The 25,091-nt window shown below is 48.9% G+C and overlaps 1 protein-coding gene and 2 long non-coding RNA genes across 4 annotated transcripts in view; 1 reads left to right on the top strand and 2 right to left on the bottom strand.

Annotated features, from left to right (window-relative positions):
• The window catches only part of LOC135100528 (uncharacterized), a 95,032-nt gene that overhangs the window by 43,614 nt on the left and 26,327 nt on the right, over nucleotides 1–25,091 (top strand). The window lies entirely within an intron of this gene.
• On the bottom strand, nucleotides 3,090–7,080 carry LOC135100303 (uncharacterized). Its single transcript, XR_010268596.1, has 2 exons — nucleotides 4,025–7,080; nucleotides 3,090–3,985 (listed from the first exon to the last, which is right to left on the bottom strand). It is a non-coding gene; the product is annotated as an uncharacterized LOC135100303 (long non-coding RNA).
• LOC135100529 (uncharacterized) overlaps nucleotides 10,811–25,091 on the bottom strand; it is a 164,260-nt gene continuing 149,979 nt past the window's right edge. For both annotated transcript variants that reach the window (XR_010268770.1, XR_010268769.1), the window contains one exon: nucleotides 10,811–10,945. This is a non-coding gene — a long non-coding RNA (uncharacterized LOC135100529). The remainder of the gene's footprint in view (nucleotides 10,946–25,091) is intronic.

The following is a 25,091-nucleotide window of genomic DNA, read 5'->3' as shown; positions in this document are numbered from 1 at the left end:
ATGGAATGAGGGGGAGGAGGAAGAGGAGAAGGAGGAGGGGGAATCGAAGGGTGCGTAGTTTGACTTGCTAATGAGGACTGAGGGGGTCGTTGGAGGTGGCTGGTTGAGCTGTTAACATTACCACTTTTGTTGCGTCTTTAGCAGGTTACGGTCAGCTGAAGGGCCTTTGTTGCTCTTTATATCCCGATGTGGCAGCCTTCTTTAGTTAATCTTTCCTCTTCTGCCTCCTTTCTTCGTTAGCGTCTCTCCGCCACGTCCCTCGCCGCCTCGCACCGTTTCTCTCGTCCGTAATTTTCAGTTCCTCGTTTCTCTTTCCACCTCTCTGTTCCTTTATGACGATTTCCAGCTTTACATCCTCATTCTTCCTTACATTTTTACACCATATCCTCTCTTCCCTGTCATTTCTCTCGGCTTCCTCACACATTTGCATTTCTGCTTCCCTCCCTTATCTCTTTAAAGTCCCTGCCTCTTATTTTTCCTCTCTACCTTCCTCCTCCTCCTCTTCCTTCTCCTCCTCCTCCTCCTCCTCCTCCTCCTCCTCCTCCTCCTACAACTCTCAGGCTGCCTCACCTTTCAATCACTCGCGGCACTAACCTTAAAAAAAAAAAGCCGCCTAGTTTTCACCGTCGGGTTTACTCCAAAGTGGGTCCCGGAATGGAGGCGCCGTTTGGACCTCCACTTACTTTCGGCCTCTGCGGGCAGGTGCTTTTCCCCGAAGAGTGCACTGGGAATTGTATTTATTGCGGGAAACGAAGGTGCACCGATTTTACTGTGACGGATAAGGACGACAACCTTTATTGGTACCAGTAAAAAGGTTTAAAGCCTTGTAAATATAATGGACACAGGGTACTGTAGGTTGGCGGGCTGACGTGGTATTTATTTTCCTCAATGAATATACGAACTTGGGCCAAACCTTTCAGAGCTTTCCTAACTTTACTCCAGTCACTGGCAGGCGAACATTCCTCTCCGTCATCTTCGGGCCAGAACTTTTATAAGATATTTCCCGACTTTCCGTCATCCTCCCGTGGCCCACTGCACTAAGCCAAGCGAGTGTTGTGATAAGATCAGTGTGTCACTCTCTTCCCCCTCAAGTCTCCAAGGCTAACACGGAGAGGAGCCCGGCGAGATACCAAAGACGAGAGAGGAAGGAATGTGACCACCTCTGAGGCGACGGAACGGAGGGGCGAGGGTTCCGTGTCGTCTGGGATCTGGAAAGGTTCCGCTGGGTGGGTATTTTGACCGACCTTTCTTGACCGATTCATGGAGTTGACCGATTTAGCATTGCTCGGGCAGTCTTGGCCAGTTTTCCGCCCTTGCCAGTTGAGTGCAAAAATCGGCCTGACGCGATAGAGAATAGCAAACTGGTATTAGTAGATTAGTAACTTTACAGGCTAAGGAGCAGCGTGAAGCATCTCAAAATCAGCTCGGGCAGCGTAAAATATGGCGGCGAGAATTTATCCAACAGGACTTACTCATGAGCCGGAGGAGCTGTTTTATATTCAGACGAAATCTGGCGAGCGTTTAAGCACCTGGATGACGCGGAAAGTGCGCTGGAGCCTGTGACGTCTCATTATCTCGCTCGTCAGTCCGCCCCGCTCCCAGTTTTCTTTCGGTGCCCCTTGACTGATGCCTGGCTAACCTGGTGCCTCTGAGGTGAAGGAGGCAAAGGAGCGAACCGCGGAGCCTGAGATCAATTAGCTGGGTGAGAATATTATTACGACGTTAAGAAGAGAAGGAGAAAAAAAAGTATTGGAGGTGTTGCATGTACCCCCTCCCTTCCCCCCCACTCTCTCTCTCACGAAAGTTAAGTCCAAAAAGCTGTGGATGCATTTACGGGAGTGTGAGCGAGGTAAGGTGTGGGCGGGCGTGCGTGTGGCGTGGGGCAGTGGGTGTATAGTTGTCCGTCTGTGGCCCCTCCCTGCCACTCACCGCCGCCCTCCACGTGTTGCCCTGCTCCTCGGCTCCAGGGGAAGGGTGTGAGGCGGCAGTGTCTGGGAGCGGAGAGGCGTGGGGCAGGTGGGGGGTCACAAGGAGATGAGGATGGATGGGAGGTAGAGCAGATGGAGGGAGGGGTGGAGGGGAGGGCTGGTGAAGGGGGTGGGTGTAAGTGAAGTTTAGGAGGTATAAAGATGGATGGTGGATGTGGAATTCGTGTCCTGCGGTAATTTGTGTTGTGTTATTTTTAAGTCTCCCCGCTGCTTTTATTTATGTACAGCTTTTCATGTTGTTATTCTACATTATCATCAATCTTCTTTCATTAACAACCCATTTCGCAAAGTCAGACACTCAGTTAGGCAGTCAGGCACTCAGTCTCTCTCTCTCTCTCTCTCTCTCTCTCTCTCTCTCTCTCTCTCTCTCTCTCTCTCTCTCTCTCTCTCTCTCTCTCTCTCTCTCTCTCTCTCTCTCTCCTTCTTCTTCTATCCAGCATCATCTTATCTCGCCAGCCCTGTCCTTTTCTATTGCAATCCCCGTCTTCCTCTCTCTCTTCACCCATATCATTTATATACACCCCTTCCTACTGTCTCCGTCTCGTATCAAGGATTCTAACACTCGCCCCTCTATCTGCCCGCCCCTGCCTCCCTATCTCCCTCACCCTGTCTCCCCACCTTGTAATATTCCATGTTGGCGGATTGATGGTATCGGTTTTACGCCCCGAGAAAAGGGTAATCGCTAACACAGGCGGAGATCTCAACCTCCTCCTCCTCCTCCTCTTCCTCCTCTTCCTCCTCCTCCTCCTCCTCCTCCTCCTCCTCCTCCTCCTCCTCCTCCTCCTCCTCCTGCCACCCCCTTGCTTCTTCTACACCTCCTCCTCTCCTCCTTCTCTTCAACCTCTCTCCCATCTCCAGTCTGCTCTTCCTCCTTTTTCTCTTTATTCTCCTCATCCCATTCGCAACACACACACACACACACACACACACACACACACACACGAGTCACCATATTAGGAGCCAGCCGCCTGGGGTTAACAAGGGATGGAGGGGGGTATGGAATGAAGGGTGTTAGGTAAAGGTGTCTGTGAGAGAGAGAGAGAGAGAGAGAGAGAGAGAGAGAGAGAGAGATTGGAGTATTATCAGCAAGTTACAAGGCAAACAGGTGAAATTGAAGACAATGTGGGTAACACTCGTGCACGTGACTGGAATCAGGCAAGCACGTTCTGCAATACATATAATTCACATGGAGCAAAAGTCACGCGGCTAACTTAACAGGAATTCGTGTTTGAGCCACAAATTTGTGACCCAAAGATATTGCTGCTCCTCCTTCTCTGCGATAACCTCCCCCTTCCTCCTCTCTCTCTTCTCGGCCCGCGCCACGTTTCCTAGGCTGGGGATTTATCTGTTAGTGGTACGAAGCGAAATTGGAACGGTAGATAACTTTTGGAATGAGCGCTATGTATCTCAAGTCACTCGGGTCCAGCGTAGTAAATCGTGCCCGGACGTCGCAGGTGCTGGGGCGATAAGGGATTGGGGCAGCCACGCCACCTCGTCTTCTGTTGGTCGAAACCTTCCCTTGGGGCACCAATGCCCAATTTGCTGTATCTACACGGTTATTTTCGTCGCATATATTTGTTGTTTTATCCCGACCAGCCAGGAAGGTTGCCGGCCTGTGAGGCGCGAGTCTGGGGGACTTCAGTGCAATATTGAGGCTGGAGGAGTGTTTGCTTGATCGGCTGCCGGTCTCCAGGGAACATCCAGCTGAATGTGAGCCACGGAAGGTCTTCGACGGCCGGCGAAGGAAGGAAGAGAGCGAGATGTAATAAAATTGGGTCCGGCCAGAACAAAGATGGATCACCTATAGAGGCAGACAGCAGGCCTTTGGCAGTGTCGTGTTGGGCTTCTGGGTTCAAACCACAACTCTCCTCCCTGCACTGCCCAGCCCAATCCCGCCCTGCCCTGCACAAGCTTTCCCTACCCTGCTCTACCCAACCCTGCCTTGCCTTGCCTTGCCTCTATCGAACCCTGTCCCGCTCTGCTATACCCTGCCCAACCTTACCCTGTCCTGCCCTGCACTGTATACCCTGCCCAACCTTACCCTGTCCTGCCCTGCACTGTCTTTCTTTGCCCTGCTCTATCCAACCCTGTCCTGTCTTGCTTTGCTTTTACCGAACCCTGACCTGCCCTGCTATACCTTGTTCAACCCTACCCTTTCCTGCCTTGCCTTGCCCTTCCTTACAGTGCCACCAAAGCCGCTGCTAATAACAGAACTACGACCAGTATTAAAGTGTCCATCTCTTGGTCATATATTTTACCACCAACGAATTCCCTGTACATTTTTTTTTCTTTCTTTTATGATGATCTATCCCCATTTGTACCTCCCTCCTACCCTCCCATCCTGCCTCCATTCCCTTCCCATCTCGAAACATATTTCCACTGTCCAGTTCGAGGGTCCTGTCCGTGCCTCCATCTCCGAGAGAGTAATTACACCGCTATATGGCGGCTGGTCCCTATGGAGCCTCAGAGGCGTCCCCGAAGTGTGAAAAGGGAAAATAAGAAACATGGGAATACAAGAACACAGAACAAGTAGGAAATAAGAGCTTGGGAGAATATCAGGACGTAGGAATAGCAGAAAAGGGGAAGGTTCACGACCACAGCGCCTATGTACGTACAAATATCCAGTAAGAGCGACATTTAAAGGCCATGGGAATGAAATACCGCCCTAACTAACACACACACAGACACACACACACACACACACACATCCGACCATACCCTATTATTGTCCTTTCCTTCCTCCTTCCGCGGTCGCCTCCGTCACTAGGGTCGTTACGTCGATACTGTAACCAAGACTTCCCCGACCATATTGATAGGCCTGATTAACATTTTATTGGGCCCCTCCCACGCCCACTGTCGCCCAGCCGCTGTCAACTTGGTACATGATTGTGTGTCTTAATAAAACAAAGCAGATGATCGACCGTGATATGGGCGACAAGTGAGAGGGAGGGAGAGGAAGTGAGGGAAGGGAGAGTGAGAGAGAAAGGGGGAGTAAATTTAAGGAAGGGAGTGAAATGAAAGAAAGAGGGAGGAGAAATATTGCAATAAAATGGAGGCAAAAGAGAAAATATAGAAGAGGATGTGGGCGAAAGGCAGGAGATGGAAGAATAGGAAGTGAAGGAAGGGAGTGAGGGGGGGAAAGAAATGTCAGAAAAGACGAATGTTAGTAGGAAAATGAGGGAAAGGAGGAAGGAAATATGGAAGAGGAAGTGGGCGTAAGATAAGAACGGGAGGAATAAGATAGTGAAGGAAGGAAAAGAGGAATGTTAGAAGGAAAGGTAGAGAAGGGGTGAACAAAGAGAGAGGAGGAAGGAAAAGAGGAAAGTTAGAAGGAATGGGAGGGAAACAAGGAAAGAAAGATGGAAGAGGTGGTGGGTGTAAGGCGGACAGAGGGATGGAGGAGGTAAGGGAGTAAAGATGGAAGGAGAGGGAGGGGAGGGAAGCGGTTTATGGGGGTGTCTTTATTGCCTCGTGACCTAACAGAGGGAAGGTTGTTTGTGGTGACTTTTAAAGGTCATTCGCCTTGAGATTTTTTTTTTTCTTTAATTTGAGCCGCTTTAACTTACTTTCGTATATGGCAGAGAATAATGTGGCATTTGAATATATATAAAAGACGAGTAAACACACCTTTTAATTTACGCACATTAACAAATTAATACCTTCGGCAGTTCTCACTTTACATATTGTCGTCATAATGCATAGGTGGGAATATAAAATAGTGTAAAATAAAATGTTAATACTGGTGTTTCAAAGGCAGGAGGACAATAGACACGTGCCTGACAACAAAATATATATAATAGTTCTTTATCCATGTAGAATTATTTATCTGTCCATCCATGTATATATATGTATGCATCTATGTATGGATGGATGCACGTATGTATCTATCTACCTATCAAATGTTCCTGTAGCTTAGCCTGTAAATATAAAGAAGCTAAAGTCAAGGATAAGCAAGCAAAGTACGAGTTAGGTATATTTGCACCACGAATGTACATTGTCAGAAGTGCAGTAACATACCGAACTTCCTTCTCCGGTGTCTTGTTTTCTCTCACTCTTAACTCCTGTGATCCGCCATGAATCTATCACTGTCGGGTCTTGTCAGGAGGTTGTCAGCAGGTCAGAGGACTAAAGATCAAGGGTTAGCACACAAAACACAGTGGAAGCGAATGCGGAAGATTACTTGACTTTTTGACCACGACTCTAACATGCTTCCCCACCCACACACACACAATGCAATACCATCATGTCACCTGGAGTCCAAGCATGCATCACCACCACAACACCACCACTGCCCCATAGACTTTTGAAACCACACAAGAATACAAAATGATAAAGTCTTGACGACCACGACGCTTTCCTCCTGAAGGCGCAGAGGGCGAGGATGGAAATAAAGAAGAGTGAGTTGCGGCGGGTCTGGCGTGTGCGTTTTTCTTCCGTCACACTTCCCTGTTCAAACTTGGACTCTATTACAGGTGTGCGGCAATTACCTGCATCATTAGTGGGAGGTAGTGTTGCAGGAGGCTGACGAACACCTTCCCTCGCCCGCCCATCTGGTTATCTCTCCCTGTCTCTCCCTTCCTCCCCTTCCATCTAATCACCACTCGCTCGTTTAAAAACCCTCCGTGAAGAGTTATAATTACCGTTTGTTGATTAGAATAGTCTCCCCCTAACCTTAATTAGCCTCACCTGTGTAATTATCCCCCCAACCAAAGCTAGTTACCCCCTGTCTCCACCTTAAACCCCTCAAACAAATTCCCTTTTCTCCCCACCACCACCAACTGCTGCCCCTCTCCCTCCTCTCCCCTCTCCCATGGCACCTCTCCCTCATCCACTTTATCCCGCCCCCCCTTCGTCACATTCGTCACGGCCTCCTCTCCTTAAGGCGTTTTTCATTGTCATTTTTAATCCTCCCAAAACTCATTACCTGTTCGCTCCAGCATTTATTTTTGAGTCTTTTCCCCTTTTCCTCATCAACAGTGCTATGTTTGGCTGAGCTCGGATGAGTCACTGGGATCAACATCTGTTCTTTCCCCGTCAGCTGTAGCTTGCCATTCATCACGAGATCGCTGATGCTGATGCACTCTGGTGTATTTGAAGATCTATTTCTATGCATTTATTTTTTTGTTCTGTATTGCCATTCATCTATGGAAGTGATGCTATTTTTAAGTCTGTTCTCTTTAGTTGTAGGTAACATATGTGTGTGTGTGTGTGTGTGTGTGTGTGTGTGTGTGTGTGTGTGTGTGTGTGAGAGAGAGAGGGGGGGGGGAGTTAAAACTGGAAGCAAAATCACAAAATCAAAGCACTCAGAGGTATTGGCACAGCTTCATCACGCCTCTCCAAGTGTTGCTGTTCTGAGTCACACGATATTTTTAGTAGTACAGATGCAGATTGTCCTTCTCGCAACACGATCCATCATTAAACTGCTCATCTTTTCAACTGTTAATGTCAAGTGTCAGAACGTCGCCTTTAAAACAGATAAAACTATAAACTCCATCAGTCTGAGTTGCAGTAGAGATCAAACAGAGAAAAGAAAAAGCAGAGTTCTGTTCGCAAGACATCAAAGGATTTCTTTTCTTTTCCCTTTTTTTTCTTTATTCAAGTTCCTTTTCACATCTACACCGGACATCCACCCCGCCCTCCCCCCCCCCCCCCCGCCCCATGCCAGCGGTATCGAACTGACCGCCTAGTTCCCTTGCACAGCCACTCCAAACTTTATCCACTCCATCTTTCCTCTCCTCCTCCTTGCCTCCCTCACCTGCCCTCCATCCCCTGTAAGCTTTCCTTCTGCTCCTCACTCCATCTATCCGCTCCCAGCCTCCGCCCTCCTGCTCATTCCCGCCTCCTTCCTGCCCGCCAATTCGCCTGTTCCCCGGGTCGCCCCCACGTCGCCCTTTGCAACGATAGCGCACCCTCGCGGCCGTACCTTGCCATCCCCTTATTAAGTGTAGGTAATGAGATGTCTCCCACGATGGATGACCCGACACCCGCAATAACACAGGTATGCCCCCGTGCCCCATCCTATCCAGCTCTCCATCTACCCTTTCCCTCCATTTTTCCAAGGCCACGTAATATATATTCTGATCCTCCTCCACATCTCGTTTACTTTATTTCTACGTAGTAACTTCTTCCTCTTTACCTATTTTCGCCATCATTCCTTTTTTTTTTTCCCTTGATGATCTCTCTCTCTCTCTCTCTCTCTCTCTCTCTCTCTCTCTCTCTCTCTCTCTCTCTCTCTCTCTCTCTCCCCTTTTTCTCTTCTTACTCCTTCTTCTTCCTACTCCTCCTCCTTCTACTCCTACTCCTCCTCCTCCTCCTCCTCCTCCTCCTCCTCCTCCTCCTCCTCTTCCAAGTCACATATATCGTGCATGATCTTCCCGCGATAATGATGATGGTGGAGGTGGTGGTGCTGGTGCTGGTGCTGGTAGTGACGGTGATGCTCGCGTTCGCTGGGCCGCTACGGCAGTCATGTGGGCCAGTGGCGAGAGAGAGAGAGAGAGAGAGAGAGAGAGAGAGAGAGAGAGAGAGAGAGAGAGAGAGAGAGAGAGCCGTGCCTGGTTGGTTTCCCGAGTATATGTATCTTGTTTGGCGTTAGGTCAGGAGTTGTGACCCAGCGTATGCTTAAAGTTGCATATGATGGTGTCAGGGCTGAAGTGGCTTAGTGGCAGCGGGTGTAGCTCAATGACTTTCGCTGCAGTTATTGCTACCATTGCTGGGGCCGTTGGAATCGTTATTGTTGTTGTTGTTGCTAGTGTTGCCAAAAGTGATGTGAGTTATGCTACAGCCGGCACCTGACCTTCGCGCGGTATATGACTCGAGTAGATTTAGAAGTGGCAAGGATGGAGGGCGGTGCTTGGGAGCTTACTGATCCTTCACGCCTCGCCAAGCTACACGCCACGCCACGCCACAGTATACCACGCCACACCAAGGTTCGTTGCTCCTTACTACGAGCAGCACGCAACGCCTCTGTACGTACCGGCCAGAAAGTCACGCCACGCCACCTCCTTTGCCACGCTACATTACACCACCCCCCTCACCCACTATCACCACCACCACCACCACCACACTGCACCGCATCACATCTGGACCCGCCACCATTGTGCAGCTTGTGCGCAGTGACCTAAAAAAAAAAAGAGAGACCGAGAAAAAAAGGCAGGAAAACCCGAGAGCAGTGTATGCATAATTATAGACCGAAGTTTGGTCACCCATGATCGGCTGAACCTTTCCACCATTTTCTTGTGCCTCGCCTTCTCCCATCTCTCCCATTCCTTCCCTTCACCCTCAGCGCGGCCGTTCCGCTTGCCCTCTCCTCCTCCCATATCGTGGCGGAATCTTACGAGTATCTCAGCAGTGATCACTGCTTGCCTCGACCATAAGCTTGAAAATTGCATGCGGTGCGTCAACCTACACTGCTTTGATACCGCGTAAATGATCTGGACGTGTAAGTCACTCCCAAGGTCGAAGGGAATCAGAGGAGAATACGAGGCTGGGGAGAGGCTCACATGAAAGGAGGAGGAAGAGGAGGAGGCTGGTGACTCTCACGCCATTCTGAGAGGAGAGAAGAAAGATGAACGGAGGAGAAATGTCTGCTTTACTAAGGCAGAGGAGGTAGATGAGAAGGGAAAGGTTCACGAGAGTGCAAAAGGCCACCACTAACAGAGAAAAAGGGACATGGAAGGAGGAGGAGGAGGAGGAGGAGGAGGAGGAGGAAAATGGGAATAGGGCGGAGAAAGGGAGGGGTGATGAAGTCTTCGTCCCTCATCCATAAAGCCCCGCCACGCCTCCCCCTCCCTCCTGACCACAACCCTCAATCTTGGGAATCACGGTAGTAAAGTTATTGTCCTCTATTAGTGCCGCGCACCAAAAAATTCTATACCCTCACGGATGTAGGCCATTGTTTATGCCTTAAAAATAAACAACATAGGAGGAGAAGGGGGAGCAGGAAGAGAGAAGGAGGAGGAGGACGGAGGACGGGGAGCCTGCCAGCAAAGCATATAAACAAAAACATACACACTCACAAGCACTGACAGAGGGCAGGCTTGCAGGGTATTAAAGATTAGTATTACTCAAAAATATAAACCCACTGCTGTTGATGTACAAGAAGCATTATTTTCTTTTACATATTTCATTCCTAAAGCAGCAAGGCTAGATCTGGTTATGCACACACACACACACACACACACACACACACACACACACACACACACACACACAAACACACATTTCAAATATAACAAATAGGTAAGTGAACCTCTACACGTAACAAATCTTAATACAAACCCGAATGAAGAAAAAAAAAGAAAACATTGACCACATTCGTACAAAGCCCAGCACGTGGAGGCACCAAGCACAGATTTCATTATCACAGTCATGCAGGGGAGAGGGAAAACTCGGACGAAAACCCCCAACAGATAAGTACCAGTGAAGCATCGAGGACAACCCTCTCCCCCCTTCCCCTCACCGTGCCGGCCCCCACCATCAGCAGCAGCAGCAGCAGCAAGCAGGCCGGCAAGCAATTACACCCGGACAGTGCAATCTGGTAAGGGTCGGGGGGTGGGGAGGCGGAGATAGCGAGCGGACAGTTGTCGCTGATAACAATTACTGATAGCGCGCGGCTTCTCCAAACCCGGAGTTAGTCATTTATAATTGCACGTCTTCCCGCCTCCACGCGCGGCCGAGACAGCTCCCCGCGTTGCTCTCTCCTTTAAGTTGAAGCTCCTCGCCGCCCTGGAAGTGCCCTCCGCCCCTCACACCCGCGCCACACAGGACACGGACGCACCTCTCGTCCCGCCTATTAATTCCAGGTTATATATGACACACGGTGCGGAGGGGGAGCGTCTTTAATTATATTCCACTGTAATTATAAGATCTGGTCCCTATCCAGCCATTGGATCTCGCGTCGCTATATGGGAGACACGTCTGCTATTGCACACATCCCACTGCGGCCATTCATGACGGATCTGAAAGGCAACATTGATTTACTGTCCTTACCAAAATACTAAAGATGAGCGGAACGAAAAGAGCGGATACAGAAAAAGAGAAGGAAGAGCCAGAAAGAGCCAGGAAAGGAGCCAGAGCCAGAGCCACCACCGCCGTAATCATCGGAAAGCTCCTCTTATTATTGGACAGATTTAATCAATATATGATTGCTAGGAAGATCACTGGACTGCTGTAATTGGTCGAGTCCGGCGTGATTGGTATGAGTAACAAGGTGATTGGGCGTCACGAGGGTGTGAGGGCGGCAAGGGGTGATGGGGGTGATTGGGGTGGTGGTGGTGCTGGTGTGCCTGCAGGGAGGGGCGGGTGCAGGGTGCAGGGCAGGCAAAGGAAGGGAAGGGAGGAAGGAGCGTTGATGGATCTGAGCAGACACAGCAACAGATGATTAAGAGATTCCTGGAAAGTAAAAGGGAAAACTGACATGAGGAGGAGGAGGAGAAGAAGAAGAAGAAGAAGCAGGAGAAGGCAGAGGAAAAGGAGATGATAGAACTGAAGGATGAACTAGATGAAACTGAGGGAGGAGGAGAGGAAAAGTAAGGGGAAAAACCATCTGAGACTTAAAGCATACAAAGGAAACGTAATAAAAATAATAATGAAAAAGTAAATGTTCCTCTCAGTAACTAAGGATTACCTGTGAAAGTATTAAAGCAAAAATTACGATAGTACGAGGAACACGACTCCATACAAAAGCGGCTTAATGGAAAAACGAACGAACGAAAAATTACTTAGAAAAACGTTTTAGTGTGATTTTACCTGAACTGAGAGAGTGTATCCAGGTAACAGACACCTCTTTCTCTCTCTCTCTCTCTCATCTCTCTCTCTCTCTCCTCTCTCCTCTCTCTCCTCTCTCTCTCTCTCTCTCTCTCTCTCTCTCTCTCACCTGTGCGCCTCGGGTTAGGCTGGGCCAGAATTATCCTCGCTTTTGTGCCCGCGTGCCTCTTTTTTTTTTTCCTTCTTTTTTTCGCCGTCCCGCCCCTCCAGTCCCATTATTTTCCTGCTGCTCGCAAATTCGGTTCTTCGCCTGTGAACCGACAATACAGGATTTTATCACGGCCTGGCGACAAACAGAAAAAAAAAGGAAGAGAAAAGCACTCGTATTGGCAGAAATGACGAGTTGTATCACCATCACCATCATCACAAGTCCATCGCCACTGTTATTACATCACCATCACCACCATCATCACCACTACAGCTTCCACTACCACCGTCATCAGCATCACCGAAGCTGCCACGCCGTCCCCCCTCGTGTGCTTTTCTACCTTCGTCCCTTCCACACCTATTTTCGCGTCGGTCCGTCTGGCATTCCTCCGCGGGGTGCGTTGTGGCGGCGGTGCGTGAGTGTGTGCGCGACTGTAGGCAGTGATGGATGCTGGAGATGTTTTTTGCCACGCCCTGCTGCTTTCTCTCTCTCTCTCTCTCTCCTCTCTCTCTCTCTCTCTTTTTATGCACAGTACCTACCTGTACTCTCCCATCCACCCTACTCTCTCTCTCTCGCCCATCAATTTATCTAAACCATCATCTTTCCTCCCTTTCCTTCTGTAGCCCATCTCTCCATCCCTCCACATCCCCTCCAGCGGCATCACTTGTTCCCTCTCGCTCCCTAAACCCTTCCCTCCACCTCGTCTCCCTCGACGCAGCGGGATAGAGGCTTGGCTGGGGACGGGCTCGGGAGGGGAGGGCGTGATGGAGGGTGGGTTGTGGGGGGAAGGGTCACTGCTATGAGCCGCTCTGCTACCCACAAGGACTCCCCTTCAGCACCACTCCTGCACCACCGCCCTGCTCCTCCCGCCGTGTTGTCTTACCCAAGTGCCCAGTACCGGGTGCCCGCGTGAAGGGTCAGGACACTATACTTAAATGGTGATGGTAAGGGTTGTTTATTTTCCAAGTTATAGAGAGGGATGGTGGCTTGTGGCGGCGTGTGGCAGCTGCGTGGCGTGGTGGGTAGTGGGGCGGTGATGGGGTGGAGGGAGGGCCCGCGGGTAGCCCACCATCCAGCGGGCAGGACGCCACCGCAGCGCAACCTGGAATTATTATTGTTCCGCCCACATAACATGCGTCGCAGAGTCCGTCCCTGCCAGACAGTTTGTGTGGATGATGGGGACTTCTCGTCTCTCTCTCTCTCTCTCTCTCTCTCTCTCTCTCTCTCTCTCTCTCTCTCTCTCTCTCTCTCTCTCTCTCTCTCTCTCTCTCTCTCTCTCTGTGTGTGTGTGTGTGTGTGTGTGTGTGTGTGTAAGCTGACCATCAATCTCATTTGCTTCATTCTCCAACTTACTACGACTCATTTTGTCCTCCTCTACCACCACCACCACCTCCTCCTCCTCCTCCTCCTCCTCCTCCTCCTCCTCCTCCTCCTCCTCTGTTGCGTCCCTCCTCCAAATATCTCCTCTGTATCTCGATCGCATTTCCAGTTCACCACCGGCTCAGCGTAAACCCCAACTCGTCCTGGCCCTCCCTGCCCCAGCTCCTCGCCTCTTTGTCTCGCAGGCTGCAGGTTGGCCTCTCGCCGCGCGTACTGCTCTCCCTCCCGCCTTGCCGCCCTTCACCTCCTCCCATCAGTCTTTCTTCACCCATTTCTCGACACTGATGGAGATTGTAGGTGTGGTGGTGGTGTCGCTAGGAAAGTGTGGTGATGGGGAGCGTGGACGGCCAGTCGTGCAGGAGGTGTTGCTGCAGGCATGAGCTGAGGACATGATGCGATAGATGAAAGGAGATAAGGGGATGTGAGGGAGATGCGTCGTATACATCCCGAGACGAGGTAAGAACAAAAGGCTGCAAAATATTGATGAAAGGTGTAGGAATGTAAAGAAAAAATGGAGGGGTACTAATGATAGGTAGGAGAAGTAAGAGGCTCAGAAGCAAAGGGTGAAGGAGGATAATAGATACGCGACATACGCACGAGGGAAGTAAATACCGACACCTCTTGTTTTGGCGGCGTGAACAGGTTGCCAAACACTGGTATGATGTGCATCAGTTTCCATTATCTGTACGCCACTCGCGCTATTTGGTAACTATTGCAAAATGGTTGGCCTCCCTTGCCCTACTATTTTATCCTCAACAATATAACAGTCACCGTCACAACCCTCCCGCCTCTCGCCACCGCTCGCCCGTCCACTATTGCCTCCCTGGCCCTCAGACTCCACGGACTTAATTAAAACCTTGACTTCACGGCTGAGAATCCAACTCCACGAATCGGGATATCGTGTTTCTCTCATCATAACAGAAAAGTATATATAAAAATAAAAACCTAGAATATACCCTTCAAAAAAATAGGAAAAATACAACACAACCTATGCTCACGAACCGTAGCAGGACCACTGAACTCAAGACCACAAGAGAACTTTTGAAACCCTCAGTATTAGATTTTCTCTCTTGATCTGCCGAAATTTAAAATGACTGAATCCTGCATCAAAGGGATGATGAAGGGAGGGGAGGAGAGGAGGAGGAGGAGGAGGCGATGGCGGCGCAGCGGTATAACCTCCACCACAATACTCCTTCGAGGACTCCATTACCGCGGCACGCAGGGGCCACGCGCACCGGCGGGAGGACCTCTCAGATAAGAAGGTCCTCGCTGGGGTTATCGAAGAGCTCAAGCCGGGAAGAGCTAGGAAACTCTCCCCTCCAGCCTCTTTTCTCTCTCTCTCTCTCTCTCTCTCTCTCTCTCTCTCTCTCTCTCTCTCTCTCTCTCTCTCTCTCTCTCTCTCTCTCGTGGGGTGCGGGAAGGGAAGGTTTTACACGGAGAGAAATGTGTATATATATGTTCCGCAACTGAGCTTCCGTCATCAGGCTGAAGTCGAGCTTATCAGGTCAACGCTTTTCATCACGCGTCTAATTAATCATCACAAACTTCGTGGTATTCTAAGAGTGCAAAATGGAGCGCTCTCTCTCTCTCTCTCTCTCTCTCTCTCTCTCTCTCTCTCTCTCTCTCTCTCTCTCTCTCTCTCTCTCTCTCTCTGTTGTGTGTTTCGGGTGGGGAGAAACTTACTAATTCCCAAGGACCTATGTGGAGGAAGAGCAGGACCCCGGGCGCTCCTTGGCCGGACTCGGTACCCGCGCAGGAAGGAAACCCAGACGCAGAAAACAAATACAAGTCAAAGGGAAACTTTCACGAGGGAAGGTATACAGTCTGGCGGGCAGACAAGGGTGGCGGTGTGGCGATCAGGCAGATGCAGGGGAGGGTAGGAAGGGAAAGCACGAAAGGGAAACTAATTCTGAGTGAGTGAAGGAAACAGGAAGGAAGAAGGAAGGAAGGAAGGAAGGAAGGAGTTAAGTAGAGCGGATGGAGATGTCCACTGCCTAAATAAAATCCAGTGAAGCAAGGGTTACGTATTTACCAAGTCTCATCGCTGTATCTCCGCATCTTTTGATCTCTTTGAAGAAGCCTCAGTTCTTGGAGGCGCTGAGAATGACGCTCGAAGGCTGAAAAGCAACTCCAATTTTTCTGGACAAACACTTGGCGAGGCAATGCAGTTTCATCCTCCTTCATGTATGCATTACCATATTTGTTTCTATTTCCTCCCCTCCAGGTAATCCTCCACTGATTTCCTTTATCCCTCAGTGAGATAAATTTCCCACTTGGCCTTGGAGGAGTGAAACGTCCCTCTACTTTCCTCCGCTTCCCTCTCCTCCTGCTTCCAGGCTGCAGTTTCCTCCCCCATCAGTTACCCACGGCTCACTGGCAGTAAATGAGAACAAGTGTGGTAATTAATGTCTCTTGGAACCTTCTTATTCTTCTACCTGCCTCCCTAACCCACCCTCGCCCCTCCTCCTTTCCGGACCTTCCCTCCCCTCCATCCTTCTGTCTCTCTCTCTCTCTCTCTCTCACCTGGTCAGTGGAGAAGCTGCTGGGAGAGGAACGAAAGCGAAAGACGCCTCGTGGACCAGAAATAAATGGAAATACTGAAAACTGCGATGTATTGTGAATGAAACAAAGCACAAGACTATTAAACGCCTGAGTGCGAGGGGAAGACATGATAATAATTGATGAAAAGAAATATCGCGCAAAGCTCCTTGGATTCCATCGCCACAGACCAAAGGAAAGTGAAGAAAGGAAATTATACATTGAGAGTCTTCTTTCGGTACAAATAAACTTCGGGGAAAAGCAGCTCTCAAGTTTAGGTTAAAGAAAAACTGGGTACAAGGTAGAGAGAGAGAGAGAGAGAGAGAGAGAGAGAGAGAGAGAGAGAGAGAGAGAGAGTGAGAGACGTTCCCCTAAACCTTACGTGGACGACGAGGACGAAGACGAGGACAAGAACAGGGACAAGAACAAGCGAGTGAGTGAGCGAGTGATGGAGTGAAGGGGGAGGAAGGTAGGGAAGGAGGGAGGGCTCGAGGGCGGGCTAACGAAGGTGGTCGGTCCACCCTAATATTTCACGAGCCCTACGGAGATCTGTCAACGGGCGGCTCGTTTCGCCGTCCCCACGCTCCCCGCACACCCCCTAATGACCGCTCCCTGTCACACCCTCGATAAAGAAGTCCAGAGGCAAGTCATTCTACTCCAGGGCGACACGGCGGCACAGAAACACCGGGGCACTGACATACAATTATCGACCCTCATCCCTTAACAACGCTACGTAAAAAAGTGATTAAGAGAAAGACAAGTAACCAGAAAGTCATTAGAGTATAAACTATATTAAAAGCCTAATGAGTATTTATTTTGTTATTAACGCAAGTATCGAGAATTAGATTAGAATATTACGTATCTAATTTACAAACTTATCAGTGTTTTTACTACAAATATATTTGAAGCTCGTTTGTTTCTCTCTCTCTCTCTCTCTCTCTCTCTCTCTCTCTCTCTCTCTCTCTCTCTCTCTCTCTCTCTCTCTCTCTCTCTCTCTCTCTCTCTCTCTCTCGTCCTTCCCTCCAATACCTGCGACAACGACCACGAAGGACGCCAGGTATATATTGAGTTTTATCGAAACTTATTATTAATGTGGATCACGTCCTGCGACAGACGGAAAGAGAGAGAGAGAGAGAGAGAGAGAGAGAGAGAGAGAGAGAGAGAGAGAGAGAGAGAGAGAGAGAGAGAATATCCTTAAATTTACATCATTATGATCTTTCTTGCAAAAAGTAAAAACACAATTTGTCGAGGCAGTTATACACAAATTCATTCCCAGTTTTGCAGCTGCTACAAATATTCTTTCTTTGTTGCTTTTATTTTTAATTATGGCTATTCAGCCTTTTCATTGTCTTTTGTCTTTCAATTTGTGTTGTCATAAAAGTAATAGCAACACATTTTCTCATCCCTGAGAGGCTTTACTTCTTATGACTTCTTTTTCTCCCTGCCAATGGAAAGAAAATTGGAGTTATTTTCCTCGGTTTTTTCCCTCGAGCCTTTGTGCGAGCCATCTGTATGATGGTTTCCCTCGTTGTTTTTATTATGTTTGTTTGTCTTGCTGGTTGTTCATGTTTGTGTTTTCCTCTCTGTTAGTCTGTTTCCCTCGTGTTTACATTCCCAACGATAGTTTCATTTATTTTTGTTTATTCAAATCCAAGGTGAATTCTAGCATGTCTTCCTCTTGTAAAATTTAAAGATAATCCTTCCTTAGTCTTTCAGTCATTGTTTGTTTTCAATTGCCGTGTTTTTCCGTTCATCTCCTTCCTCCCTCCAGGTTAGCTTATCAAACTTTTCCCCGTCCTTCCTCTAATTCATAATTATTTCAGAGACTCATTTAACCGTCTTTTTTATTCATCCCTCCTCCGCCAGTAAGTTTGCCTGGGATCGCCATGCGTGCACGCCCTCTCAAGTGTCAATCAGCTATTAATTAACAACGCGGGTAAGAGACCCCTCCTGATGCGAATATAAAAATACAACAATCCACAGTTGTTTCCAGCAGTGTATTTACTGTGACAGAGGAAGTGAGGGAGTGGAGAGCGAGAGGGAGGAGGAATGGAACAAGGGTGAGAAAACAAAGGTTGGAATAGAGAATAAAGAACAGTGAAATACACTTAGACAGTTCAGTGAGTAAGGGAAGTTATATAAAGACGCTAATAGTGTCGGGTTAATACAAGAGCAGGAAAAGAAAGAGTCAAACATAAATGTCGGAATACTTAGTTCGTTTTAATCTTCAAAATTGAATTGTCGCGCCTCGTGTCAGGTGCGCGACATGAGACCGCACAGACCCTCGCTAAAAACAAGAATATCCAACAGTGCAACAGCGTAATAGCAACAAAGCGACATGCAGCAGGAAATACACTGCCTTGAGCGCTATGAATACTAAATCCCTGAAAAGAAGGAACGAAACTATCTGAATTGTAACACATTTATCTTGTATATTTCAAGCGAACACACACACACACACACACACACACACACACACACACACACACACACACACAAACACACACACACACGTAATAGCCCCAGTGCCAGTCCTGCAGGGGGAGCGGGGCTGATAAGACCATAACAAATTAGGTCTCCCCTCGCGGTGTCCCTGAGGTCGGCAGTGGCCACGACAGGTATCACACAGGTAACAGGCAGGTCAATGCACCCGGGCAGTCCATCAGTGCGCCCTTTGTTGCCGCGATCATGTGTGTTTAGGTCAGGGGTGGACACGCCCCCTTCCATCCTCCTCCGAGACACGGCCGCGCCTCGCCTCCTCCCATTAATCCCGCGGCTTCCACTTGAGGGATGAATTGCTCTTTGCTCCCCAGGTTGATAAGGAAGTCAGGTAGTGAGGGCCATTAGGAGGCGAGGCATAAAGGGCGGCTTAGTTAGGACAGTTAGCGTTGTTGACAGGTCGTGTGGGGAGCGAGGCGGATCGTGGAGGTAATGGCAAATGAAGTGAAGGTGTGTAATTATTGGTAATCATGCTCGTGGTGGTGGTGGTGGTGATGCAGACAAGCTGTGGTGGGACTCAGTGTGTCAGCGAGTATTTATGTCTACTCATCAAAACCTGGAGAAACTTTCGAAACTTCCCTAACCGTAATGAAAGTAAAGTTCACTAGATACACTCAGGCTCATTATTCTCCTCCATGACTCGTGCTTTACGTAAATGTTGTGCAGGTTGAATAAGGTAACAGGGGAGGCTAAAGTGAATACCAGTGGACGCTCGCCCTTTTCCTCCCTCCCCACGCTTGCCTTGCCTCGCCTCGTCTTGTCCACTAATGGATGGACGGCAAGATAATTGGGTGTATCTTAAGTGTTCATCAGGCGTAGTCACTCCAGGTGCAAGAGTTTCCTGCACACTTCGCCACTCTGACCCAGACCCGCAACTACAACACCCAGACAGCAAACAAAATGTAAATAAAGTAAACAACGGAACTTAGATAGCAATAATAAAAGTAGTAATAATGATAATATTTATACTAGTAGTGGTAGTAGTAGTAGTAGTAGTAGTAGTAGTAGTAGTAGTAGTAGTAGTAGTAGCAGTAGTAGCAATAGCAGTGGTGATCGTAGTAGTAGTAACAACACTATATTCTACAGAAAAGTACCGTCAAATAAAAATATTATTAAATATTATACGAGAGAGAGAGAGAGAGAGAGAGAGAGAGAGAGAGAGAGAGAGAGAGAGAGAGACCAAAAAGCAAAGGAAGAGGTACGCAGAGAGGGAGAGGAGCAAGTAGGTGTAGGTGAAGGAGGACACGGGAAGCTGGTGTAGGTGAGTGTTGGGGGACGAGAGAAGAGCGTGAGGGAACTTGAAAAGGGAGGGAGGGAAGGAGGGCATAATGAAGGCAGCCCTTGTGTAGAGGTTGAGGGGATGCATAGCGGCCGAGAGAGAGAGAGAGAGAGAGAGAGAGAGAGAGAGAGAGAGAGAGAGAGAGAGAGAGAGAGTGTGTTTGTGTGTGCTCCAGTAACGCGTCCGTGTTTGTGTTGGATGAATTTCTGGCATCGTTTGTGTGTGTGTGACTGTGTGTGTGTGTGTGTGTGTGTGTGTGTGTGTGTGTGTGTGTGTGTGTGTGTGTGTGTGTGTGTTGCTTGTGTGCCGCCGGGAAACTCCTGTTATGAATCCGGGAGACAGGAGGAGGAGGAAGAGGAGGAAAAGGAGTAGCAGGAGGAGAAGAAGGAGAAGGAGCGCAGGAAAGGAAAGTGAGGGGCAGGAGAGAGGGAGAGAGGGAGGGAGGGAAACATAAAGGCCAAGGGAAGATATGGGAAGAGGAGGGCGACAAGAAGGAGTAAGGAACGAGAGTGCAGAGGGAGAAGTGTATCAATAAACTCCTCTTGATAAACTGCGTCAGGTGTTCATATCTTTTCGGAGGAGCAGCGGTGGGGAGGAAGGAGGGAGGGAGGGAGGGAGGCTGGTGAAGAGTGGGAGGGGACGGCAAGGTTGAAGGCAGAAGGGAGAAAGGAACGAAAGAAAAGAAGGGGCAGGAAGGGGAGAGAGAGTTAAGGTGCTTGAAGAAGGGAAGAGAGAGAGAGAGAGAGAGAGAGAGAGAGAGAGAGAGAGAGAGAGAGAGAGAGAGAGAGAGAGAGAGAGAGAGAGAGAGACCAGAGGAAAGAAAAGCAGAGGTAGGAAAAGAGAGTGAGACCAAGAGAGAGAGAGAGAGAGAGAGAGAAAAGCAAGAACCATGACCCGGAGGTATAACAAATTCACCAGCAAGAGCCACACAATCCCCAGCGGCTCAACATTTCTAACAAGCGAGTAGATTTTTCCTGCCCAGTATTAAAAAGTGATATTTATGCATTACTCTCTCTCTCTCTCTCTCTCTCTCTCTCTCTCTCTCTCTCTCTCTCTCTCTCTCTCTCTCTCTCTCTCTCTCTCTCTCTCTCTCTCTCTCTCTCTCTCTCTCTCTTAATATACATAACCTCGCAATGAGACAATATTTCCTTCATCAAGGCAGAAATAGAAATAAGGAATCATTTAATCAAGGCAGCTCGGTGCAGGAACTCAATACTCGCTTCTTTTCAACCATGGAAGTCAATTAGGATTTTTCTAAAACCATGGAGGACTGAACCTAACAGAGAGAGAGAGAGAGAGAGAGAGAGAGAGAGAGAGAGAGAGAGAGAGAGAGAGAGAGGACAGACCCTGTGTGACCCGGTACTGTGGGGAGTACTGGAGGGGCCTTGGGCGAAAAGAGTGAGGGTAATGGACAGTGGGATGGAGGTGAGAGGGAAGAGTAGAGCTGGTGGATTGTGGAGTGTGGGAGGTAGATGTGGTTTATAGTGTGTGTGGTGCGTATGTGGGCCGAAGGATGGAGGGAGAGGTAGCTGTGGGTGTGGTATGGGTGTATGGTAGGGGTAGAAGGGAGGGACGGCGGGTAAGGGCTGTTTACATAGGTGTGGCGTGAGTTTTGAGAGTCGTGATTAATGCTGGGGTGAAGATGAGGACCAGAGTGAGTGAGGGAGGGAAGCAGGGAGGGAGTGTAGGGAACGAAAGGGGGTGGAGGAAGGGCAGGACTGCTCTTCCCTTTCTTTGCACCTTTGACCTCTTCTCTTACCCGTGAGTATTTCTTATCCCCCAAGTCCTTTACCCTTTTCCACGGAATTTCTCACTTACTTTTTTATTTATTTATTTTTTATTTATTTATTTATTTTTTTTTGGCATTCTGTGTGATGTACTTAATCTTTTACATTATAGTTTTTTTTTCTTTTTTTTTACTCAACATCCTCTCTCTCTCTCTCTCTCTCTCTCTCTCTCTCTCTCTCTCTCTCTCTCTCTCTCTCTCTCTCTCTCTCTCTCTCTCTCTCTCACCCTTAATTCTTTCTCCGTTCCCTCTTTCCGTCCCTCCTTTCTTCCTTCCGTCCCATGAAGCGGCCTATTTCCTTCTTCCTCCTCGTAACCTCATCTGTCCCTCCAGCGCCACCCTCGGCCATTTTAATCAGAGGGTCGAGAGGGACAGGCACGGGCACCCCCAACACGTTCACGCCAGACGTGCCACTCAGACAGGTAGACAGAAGGGATTTCCGCTCGTATATACAAGTATTTGTTGATCCATGCAACGTAAATATACGGTTTCCAAGGAGGTCTTGAAGCCTCATGTGACTAAGCTCTGTAAACTCTCTCTCTCTCACTTCTCTCCTTTTCTTTTTCCTCCCCGTACTCCTTTTCTCCTCTTCCTCGTCCTCCTCCACCTCCTTGTCCTCTTTGTCTGTGTTTCTTCTTTTCTCCGTCTTGTCTTTCCTTCATCCCTTATGTTCCTTTTCTTTCCTCCCTTCCTTCGCTCCGTTTTATCTTTTCTTTGTTTTTCTTTCTTTCTTTCTCCTCCTCGCCTCGCTCTGCCTGGAAAGTGTCTTTGTTATGTTAGTGTGTTTTCTCGGTTTTGTTTTATATATGTAGATGCGAGGGTAATACACACCTTTTTTCTTTCTCTCGCGTAAAACAGCAACGCTAGAATAAATACCGCAAAAATATTCGCCAAAGTAGTAGCAATAACAACAATAGTGAAGCTGTAAGACCATTGGGTGTTCATAACAATAACAACAGCGGCGGGAGCACAAAGGGGTCCGAAAAAAAAAAAAAAACACGGAAGCGCAAAAAGAAAACAGCACGGGAGGTGAAAAAAGCAGGTACAATATTGCTCATTTTTAAGGCTTCATGATGGTGTCGGATGGCCGCTCACCGTGTGCTGTGGGCGGCGGGAACCATGGGCGGCGGTGAATTGCAAGGGGGTCACAGTGGGCGGCAGGGAATTTGGTAGGAAAAAAAAAGACCAACAGAGCACCAGAACCCATACGGAGGCGGAGGAACTGAAGTGGGAGGGACACAAGTATTGACGGGAAGAACTTTTACGAGTGGGACAGGCGGGGAAGACTTTGCTGAATGGAGTGAAAAGCGACAAAACGACAAAACGAACACAACCAAACAAAACCTACTATTAAAGGACAGCTGCGGAAAGGGAGAGGCTGGGCGCGAGGGACTAAGAGTGTGGGAGGACCTATACAAAGATAAGGAGTTTGGTGGGGCAGTGCAGGTTACCGTATAAGCAAGGAGGTCGGTAGCAAAAAAAACAGGAAAAGAGACACGACATACCCTATTTTGTTATCTGACGTGGAGACCCATAGATTGTGATATCACAGTGACTTCTGGGAGAGGAAATGCTGCCGTTCAAAAGATTGGGTGGCGTGGATGCCTAGCTACCTGGAGGCTGCCGCACAACCAGGTGTAACACGATCCCTGAGAGCCTGGGGACCACCACCACAGATGTTTGGGTTGTGATGGTGGTGGTGGTGATGGTGGTATTCATGGGAGACTAAGAAGCAAAGGGCGGGTTATGGAATGAGTGAGGGTGAGAGAGGCAGTAGATGGCAAAGAGGAAGCAGTTGACAGGAGTATATATAAACAAGATAAGCATATGATAAATAATAAGGGGAAGGGGAAAATAAGCCTGAAAATATGTCTGGAATAAATATCGTAAACTTTAATGCCAAAAAAATCTTAAAACGTAAAATACCATAAAGAAAAAACCGATATCGTGGATTTTTTGAGCAATAGTCATCAGAACGTAGTCAATAATCTTAAGAGGGAAGAAGTGAAGGGCGTAAGGAGGGAAGGGGAAGAGGAGGACGACGAGGAGAAAGATGAGAAGATAGAGTAAGTGTAATCGAATAGCCTGTCTGCCCTAATACAGTCAATCTACTAATTGCTGTCACTACAAGGCTCCTCCGGTCCTCCCATCAGCCGACGGTATTACGGGCAGAGCACATAGCCACGATGCCGTAGCCCCCTATGTGTGTGTGTGTGTGTGTGTGTGTGTGTGTGTGTGTGTGTGTGTGTGTGTGTGTGTGTGTGTGTGTGTGTGTGTGTGTGTGTGTTTAGTTTCCAAAGTATATAATCAAGAGTGAATCGCCTGCTATCTTATACTGCGCCACACGATTCCCGGGTTACGTACTTATTACAGCAATATATATCTCGGACCTTGAGAAAAATGCGTGACAAATAAACGACTTTTAAATATAATATTCCCCTGAGTAACCTCATGCCCGTAAACCCAATCTGTGTGCTCCCTAAATGCATGGTACGGCCTTCTCACACCCCAGCTGACCCACAGTCCTCAGCTTACATTCCACAGCCCTCACCAGAACGCCCGCCCTCCCTGCCTCCTTCCTTCCCTCCTTCCTCTGACCGCGAACCCAACTCCAAAGCCTGAAATCGAAATTGTACTTGAAGGAAACGAGACTTGAGTAAACCAGACTTCCTCCGCCAGTCGTGGCGCGTGGGACTTGAAGATTATGTGGCAAGGGGTGCCGGAGTGGGTGATGGGGGCCTGAAGGAGACGCCTGGAGAGGGCGAGGAGTGGGGGCGAGTAGTGAGCGGGAGTTGTGGGTGGCGTGGCTGTCTGGGTGGGCAATTCAGGGAAGAAGAGAGGTAAAGAGGAAAGGAGAGAGGGGTAGAGACGAAGAGGGTATATAGAATGGGGCAGCAACTTTAGCCCGCCACCCACGGCCCTGTGGCCAAACCCTTCTCTGTAGACCTCAAGATAGTCTTAAGTTACCTTTGGGTGAAGTCAAGTCAACTAAGCCGTCGACGGTATGTTGCTGTCCCTCCTCCTGTTACAGCCGTGCTGCTGGCCTGTCACTGCCGCTTCTGCAACACTGAGTCGCTATATTGCTACTGTTAGTGTTGTGTTTTCACTCTAGCTGACACTCCTAAACCTGTTACGCTGTTTCCCGTGTGTGCTCCCTGCGTCCATCACTCCCAAACATTTTGTCTTGGGATGGCGTTCGCGCTCCTGCCGTGGCGCCCTGCCATTACCATTTCTACCACTTCTAGCACCTTGTCTTCCCTTCTGCGCCCTTCCTCACACCCTATATCCTCTCCTCTTCACCCTTCCAGCGGGCGTTACTGTCACTGCCATAGCCGGCTCTACGTCACAACCCTACACTGCCTCCGCCACCTGCAATAACCACCAAGACAACACGTGCTAATTACGGGAGACAACGCTGCTGCAGTTCCCGTCTCGAAATTGATTCTCGGTGTGTGGTGATTTATTGGCGTGTGTGCCCTCGAGGCGCTGGTGTACACAAGCCTACCTACGAGGGACGGCAAATTGCTCTGGGGAGGGTGACCTGCCTGAAGGGGTGGAAGCGGAGGTTAATTGAAATCGGGGGGGATCAGAAATAGAAACGGAACGGCATAGGTGAAGGAATAGTTCGCAGGGAGTTTGGGGAAGTGTATATAGAGACATTAAGCCACAAGGGATCTCTGTTTTTATTACTTCATGCCGTAGAGAGCA

The sequence above is a fragment of the Scylla paramamosain genome, chromosome 5, assembly GCF_035594125.1.
Source record: "Scylla paramamosain isolate STU-SP2022 chromosome 5, ASM3559412v1, whole genome shotgun sequence".
NCBI classification, from domain to species: domain Eukaryota; kingdom Metazoa; phylum Arthropoda; class Malacostraca; order Decapoda; family Portunidae; genus Scylla; species Scylla paramamosain.
The sequence above is the reverse complement of the archived record's forward strand: the minus strand, read 5'-3'. Positions and strand labels throughout refer to the sequence as shown.